The following is a 7,863-nucleotide window of genomic DNA, read 5'->3' as shown; positions in this document are numbered from 1 at the left end:
ATGGAATTCCAGAAAGGGGGGAAATAACAACAAAGGGAAGTGTAGGGTACATTCAGGAAATACTTAGTAGTCTTAAAGTAAGGAAAAATGAGGTGAGAAAGGTAGACTGGTTTCACATTATGGAGAACCTTGAATGTAATGCTGAGTAGTTTGGATTTTACTCTGTAAGTTATTCCTATTATAAGGTGGTAAGGAGATCCACTAAATAGAGTTGTGACAATGTTCAGGCATAAAATAAAAAGAGACTGAACAAAGGCTGTGGATCCAGTAATAGAAAAGGAAGTACAGAAATTTTTTGGCTTCTTTTCATATATTACTTTGTTTATGTTGCTGAATAATGTTTCAAATCAAACATTTCTGGAGGGCAGGGTCCATTTATTCATTTGTTCTATAAATATTTATTAAGCACTTCTTATGTGCAATACAGTCTGGGCACTGGAAATAGAGCAGTGAATGAGTCAAGTTCCCCATATGTTAGGACGCTTTGTACTGGAAGTACTAGGAAATGATGGAAGTAGGAACTAGAGACATGTTGGTAATGGGGATAAAGAGTTTGATCTTTGATATATTAAGTTTGGAATACCTATATCTTAGTGAAAATGTAAAGGGAGCAGTTGGATCCAGATATATTGAGCTTTTTTGCACTCCATTTCCATTACCATAATAATTTATTTAAGATTTGATGTTTACTTTTTGAAAATCTAATGAATTATTGGCACCTTTAGATATTATATTAAATTATACTACATTAATCAGTATATATTATATTGACTATGTCAACATTAGGGATCAACATATATAAACCGATTGCTTGACAGATACATAATTTCTCTTCAAACAAAACAGAAGACATTACCCATAAGAAATTCATTATAACCTCATTCATGAAAATCCTCTTTAGAAGCCGGGCCTGGTGGCTCATGCCTGTAATCCTAGCAGTCTGATAGGCAGAGGTGGGTGGCTTGCCTGAGCTCACGAGTTCAAGACCAGCCTAAGCCAGAGCAAGACTTAGCCTTTAAAAATAGCTGAGAGGCTCAGCGCCTGTGGCTCAAGCGACTAAGGCACCAGCCACATACACCTGAGCTGGCGGGTTAGACTCTAGCCTGGGCCTGCCAAACAACAATGACGGCTGCAACCAAAAAATAGCCTGGCGTTATGGTGGGCGCCTGTAGTCCCAGCTACTTGGGAGATGGAGGCAGGAAAATCGCTTGAGCCCAGGAGTTGGAGGTCGCTGTGAGCTGTGATGATGTCACTGCACTCTACCCAGGGCAACAGCTTGAGGGAAGCTCTGCCTCAAAAATAAAATAAAATAAAATAAAAATAGCTGGGCATTGTGGTGAGTGCCTGTTAGTCCCAGCTACTTGGGAGGCTGAGGCAAGAGAATCACTTGAGCCCAAGAGGTTTTTTTTTTTTTTTTTTTTTTTTGGTTTTTGGCCAAGGCTGGGTTTGAACCCACCACCTCCAGCATATGGGACCGGCACCCTACCCCTTGAGCCACAGGCACCGCCCGAGCCCAAGAGTTTGAAGTTGCTGTGAGCTGTGAGCTGTGACGCTACAGCACTCTACCCAGGGCGACAAAGTGAGACTATCTCAAAAAAAAAAAAAATCCTCAATACTATTAGTAATTTTTTAAAAAATTAAGCAACCAGGTGGGGCCTGTGGCTCAAAGGAGTAGGGCACTGGCCCCATATACCGGAGGTGGTGGGTTCAAACCCAGCCCTGGCCAAAAACCGCAAAATAAATAAATAAATAAGCAACCAATAAAAATCCTACAAAAGATCACTATGAAAATATTATGAACTTTTGAGAAACACTAAAATTAGAATCTCAACCATTATTTTTGTTTACATTAAAACCCAACAGCTACTTTTGCTAAAATAAATATTTCAACAGTAATTGTTGTAGAAAGTAAAATGTCAGCACCTAATTTTGTAAGTATTGATAAGAATAACTGAGAAACTCTTAAGGACTAAGAATGTAGTATAAATACTTTCCCTGTTAAATATAAGAACTTATTTCCTATTATAACTGTTACAGTAATAAGGTAATGCCATTGACTGAGTTGGCATTATAATATAAGTGAGTGGGGAAAGAAAAGACTTTTCAACAAATAATATTGAGGCAATTGCCTGTAAATAAAAAATGAAATTGGACCTCTATTCTCACGTTCTACACAAAAATAATTCCAAGTATATTAAAAATCTAAATGTGAAAGGCAAAACTACAAAAATTTACTGTCACTATAAAGGAAATATCTTCATAAAGTAGAAGTAGAGAAGGATTCCTTTGAAAAGACACAAAAAGGGGTGGCACCTGTAGCTCAGTGAGTAGGGCACTGACCCCATATACCGAGGGTAACGCAGACTGCAACAAAAAATAGCCAGGCATTGTGGCGGGCGCCTGTAGTCCCAGCTACTCGGGAGGCTGAAGCAAGAGAATCGCTTAAGCCCAAGAGTTGTAGGTTGCTGTGAGCTGTAACGCTATGGCACTCTACTGAGGGTGACATAGTAAGACTGTCTCAAAAAAAAAAAAAAGAAAAGACACAAAAATTTATAACTTTGACTATATAATAATTAGAACTTCTGTTTATCAAAAAGAACAGTTAATAAAATAAGTTACAATGTGGGGAAAGATATATGCAACACATATAAAGGACAAAGTGCTAAAGTTAGGAAAATAACTTGTACAAATTAATTTGAAAAAGTCACACAACCTAACAGGTTGCCAAATGTCGACTGTTGTCTAAAATTGGCAAATGTCTTGAATAAATTCTTCACATGAGAAGAAATCCTAATATTCAATAGACATAACAAAAGATGCTCAATATTATTAGTAATCAGGAAAATCAAATTGTGAGATGCCGTTTATACCCACTGGACAGGCAAAAATTAAGAAATCCGAGGGATGGAGGGAGGAGGGTGGGGCCTTAGTGTGTGTCACACTTTATGGGGGCAAGACATGATTGCAAGAGGGACTTTACCTAACAATTGCAATCAGTGTAACTGGCTTATTGTACCCTCAATGAATCCCCAACAATAAAAAAAAAAAAAAAAAGAAATCTGATAATACCAAGTATTGCCCAGCAGGTGGAGCAATAGGAACTGTTAAACACAGATAGTAAGGGTGTAAACCCGACCTTAGGAAGTTGGGCATCCTAACAACTTAGTTAAGTTGAAGGTGTTCATACTCAATAAACCAGTAATTCCATTCTTAGGTAAATACCCTAGAGACAGCTGTGTTTATGTATACTATCAAGAAGTCAAAAAGTGGACATTACCTTGTTGAAATGGCCATTATCAAAAAGATAAGAAAATAATAGATGCTGGCAAGGATGCAAAGGGAGAACTCTCATACACTGCTGATGGGATGTAAATTAGTACAGCCACTATGGAAAATAGTATGGGGGTTCCTCAAAAAAACTAAAAATAGAACTACCATATCATCCATCAATCCTACTACTGAGTATATATCTAAAAGAAAGGAAATCAGTATATCAAAGCACTATTCTCAGTAGCCAATATATAGAATCAACCTCAGTGTCCATCAACAGATGAACAAATAAAGATAATGTGGTATACACACACAATGAAATATTATTTAGGCATAAAAAGAATGAACTCAGGCTGGGCATGGTGGCTCAAGCCTGTAATCCTAACTCTCTGGGAGGCCGAGGTGGGTGGATTGCCTGAGTTCACAGGTTTGAGACCAGCCGAAGCCACAGCAAAAACCTATCTCTAAAAACAGCCAGGCATTGTGGCAGGCTCCTGTCGTCCCAGCTACTCGGGAGGCTGAGGCAAGAGAATCACTTGAGCCAAAGAACTGGAGTTTACTGTGAGCTATGACGCCCTGGCACTCTACCGAGGGTGACAATGAGACTCTGTTTCAAATAAATAAAATAAACAAATAAATAAAAAGGTGAAATCCTGGGCTGTGCCCATGGCTCAGTGGGTAGGGCGCCAGCCCTATATACCGAGGGTGGCAGGTTCAAACTCGGCCCCAGCCAAATTGCAACAAAAAAATAGCTGGGAGGGGAGGAGACAAGATGGCTGACTGAAGCAAGCTTTCCACAGAGGCTCCCATCCAGTAGGAGAGTTAAAGAACAAAAATTCAGCAAGTAACCTGGTTGATTTGAGCTGCACTAAGAGAGAAGTTTGAAGAACGCACGTTAACCCGGCTGAGGCAAGCTGAGACCACAAGCATACAAACAAAAGGTACAAAATCCATCACCAAGTGGACGGGAGTCTCCTCCCCCATGAGAACGGCTTAGAGTGCCCCACAAACAAGCGGGCAGAGTTCAAAGGTCCTCCCACTACACTCTACGGGAGAGACCCTCTAAAAACTGGACCTACCTCCCCTACTAGGGTGCCACAGTGTCCTCCTGCCAGGCATAAAACTGTATAAACTGTATATAGTCTCTACCTGGAATTCTGAGCTCCCAGCGCTCCCCTTCACTCACACTGAGGTCTAGAGGCCAGTCCCGGTCAGCGGAGAGGGGACCGCACCCGAGTGGCAGTTCCCTGAGGCACAGTGTGACAGCCATCTTTTGGTGACAATACAGCCAGGCATAAAACTGTGTAAAACTGTGTGTGTTCTCTTCCCGCAACCCCAGACTCCCAGCGCTCCTCGCACTCCCCTCTGCTCTGGCTCCAAGGTCTGGAGACCTGTCCCCCAGGGGTCCAGACTCTTGGGCGATTGCTCAAGGGGTGTAAACAGTGCTGGGCTGCAGCCAGTCAGTGCAGACTCTGGGGTACGGGAGCGGAGAGAGGACGGTTGACAGGAAGGGAGCTACTCCGGAGCAGCGGTTGCCTGAGCCATAAAACAGCAGCCCTCTTTTGCTAGCAATACGGCTCACAACCGAATATTTTGTAGCCACACCCCCTGTCTCCCTGGGCAACCAGAGACTCTGAGTATAGGATTTGCCTGAGGCTACTCCAACTTGCAAACCGGGGAAACTCCCAGGGTGGGGCTGACCCAGAAGTCTGCTTTACTAAACCTAAGATGCACCTGGTCCTCAGGGGATCGTCAGGCTATAGAAAATACAAGAGCAAGAACAAGCTGATTTGGAACTCAATTCAGTTTCTCTTCTGCAGGGGAACCGCAGAGTTGTTCTGTTCTGTTCTGTCAGTAACATTAATCAGGGGCGAGACTGGACCTGAGTGAAAACCCCCCAACCTTCATCAAGCACCCGAGGTTGTCAGGCCTCACCTCCTCCTGCTAGAGAGAGGCAGACCGCAGCGGCCTGGCAGACTTCCTTGTGATTCAGGCAGGTACAAACTCCTGGAGTACCGATTCACTACAGGCAACTGGGTAAGGGCTATCAGTGACTGGGTGTGACAGTGGTGCAAGGTGGGGAAGGAGGCATCAACCTTCCCAGACTGATCTATTGGCTGGGTGGCTCCTCATGACTCCACACAGCACTGGAGCAAGCCACACCAGAGTAGTCACCAGACCCCTGTGATCCAGTTCCCAGAGACCTCTTAAACTCTCTCACCCGAGACAGGTGCAGACTGAGAAAATTGATTTGGACTTTTTGAACTGAACCAATCACCTGAGGACAAATCAGGTGGTGCCCTGGGTGCACGGTGGTAGGAAGGTTTGATTTCTCTTTTCCAATTGTTTGCCGGTGAGGGGTGGGGTGACCTAATTGCTGATATTTCTCCACAGCTGAGACTTCAATCCAGAGTATATGTTTCACTAGGGTGGAACAGAAACCAGCTAAAAACAAGACAGAACCACTTAGCCCCACCACACCAGACAGGGCCCCAGTTTCTCAGGCCACAACACTGTACAGGCCCTCGACAAAGCCCCAGGGGAAAAAATCAAAGGGAGTAAAACAACCATGGGGCAGAATCAGCAGAAAAACTCTGGTAACATGAATAACCAGAATAGATCAACCCTCCCAAGGAAAAATATGGCAGATGTAATTGAAGATCCCATACATAAACAACTGGCTGAGATGTCAGAAATCGAATTCAGAATTTGGATTTCAGACAAGATTAACAAAGTGGAATTAGGAATTCGAGGAGAAATTCAAAAGTTGTCTCAAGAATTTAACGAAATTAAAGACAAAACCACCAAAGACTTAGACATACTGAAGCAAGAATTTGCAGCCCTCAAAGATATGAAAAATTCAGTAGAATCCCTCAGCAACAGAATGGAGCAAGCAGAAGAAAGGATTTCTGACATTGAAGATAAAGCCTTGGAACGCTCCCAAACTCTCAAAGAGGAAGAGAAATGGAGAGCAAAAATGGATCATTCTCTCTGAGAGCTCTGGGATAATTCGAAGAAGGCAAATATCCGAATCATAGGAGTTCCAGAAACAGATGAAGTGGCCTCGCTGGGCACAGAGGCCCTTCTGCATGAAATTATGAAAGAGAATTTTGCAGACATGACTAGAGATTCTGAAATTCAGATAGCAGACAGTTTCAGAACCCCAGCACGACTCAACCCCAATAAGACATCCCCAGGCATACCATAATTAACTTCCCTAAAGTTATTATGAAGGAGAAAATCCTCAAAGCTGCCAGGAGAAAGAAAACCATTACCTTCAAAGGGAAGAATATTAGAATGACTGCAGATCTCTCTGCTGAAACTTTTCAAGCCAGAAGAGGGTGGTCACCAACTTTTAATCTCCTAAAGCAAAATAACTTTCAACCCCAGATCTTGTATCCAGCTAAACTGAGTTTTATTTATGATGGAGAAATTAAATACTTTAATGACATTCATACGTGGAAGAAATTTGCCATAACCAAACAAGCTCTTCAGGATATTCTCAGACCTATCCTCCATAATGACCAACCCAATCCTATACCACAAAAGTAAACTCACTCAGAAACTTCGGATGAAACTCCAATTTCCACACTGGTGAAAGGATTAAAAATGCCCACTGGACTTTTGAAAAACTCAATACCCAAAACTTCACCAGACTTATCAATATTCTCCATTAATGTGAACAGCTTAAACTGTCCTCTAAAGAGGCATAGGTTAGCTGAATAAACACAAAAACTCAGGCCAGATATTTGTTGCATACAAGAGTCACATCTTAACTTAAAAGACAAATACAGACTCAGGGTGAAAGGATGGTCATCCATATTTCAGCCAAATGGTAATCAGAAAAAAGCAGGTGTTGCAATTTCACTTGCAGATACAGTAGGCTTTAAACCAACAAAAGTAAGGAAGGACAAGAATGGTCACTTCATATTTGTTAATGGTAATACACAATATGATGAGATCTCAATTATTAATATCTATGCACCCAACCAGAATGCATCTCAATTTATAAGAGACACTCTAACAGACATGAGCAACTTGATTTCCTCCAGCTCCATAATAGTCAGAGATTTCAACACTCCTTTGGCAGTGTTGGATCAATCCTCCAACAAGAAGCTGAGCAAAGAAATCTTAGATATAAACCTAGCCATCCAACATTTGGATTTAGCAGACATCTACAGAACATTTCATCCCAACAAAACTGAATACACATACTTCTCATCAGCTCATGGAACTTACTCCAAAATCAATCACATCTTAGCTCACAACTCTAACCTCAGTAAATTTAAAGGAATAGAAATTATTCCATGCATCTTCTCGGACCACCATGGAATAAAACTGGAGCTGAGTAACAAGAGGAATCTGCATACTCATACAAAAACATGGAAGTTAAATAACCTTATGCTGAATGATAGCTGGGTCAGAGATGAGATTAAGAAAGAAATCGCCAACTTTTTGGAACAAAACAACAATGAAGACACAAACTATCAGAACCTCTGGGACACCGCAAAGGCAGTTCTAAGAGGGAAATTTATAGCACTGCAAGCCTTCCTCAAGAGAACGGAAAGAGAGGGAGTTAACAACTTAATGAGA

Source organism: Nycticebus coucang, chromosome X (genome assembly GCF_027406575.1).
Source record: "Nycticebus coucang isolate mNycCou1 chromosome X, mNycCou1.pri, whole genome shotgun sequence".
Classification (NCBI taxonomy): Eukaryota; Metazoa; Chordata; class Mammalia; order Primates; family Lorisidae; genus Nycticebus; species Nycticebus coucang.
The sequence above is the reverse complement of the archived record's forward strand: the minus strand, read 5'-3'. Positions refer to the sequence as shown.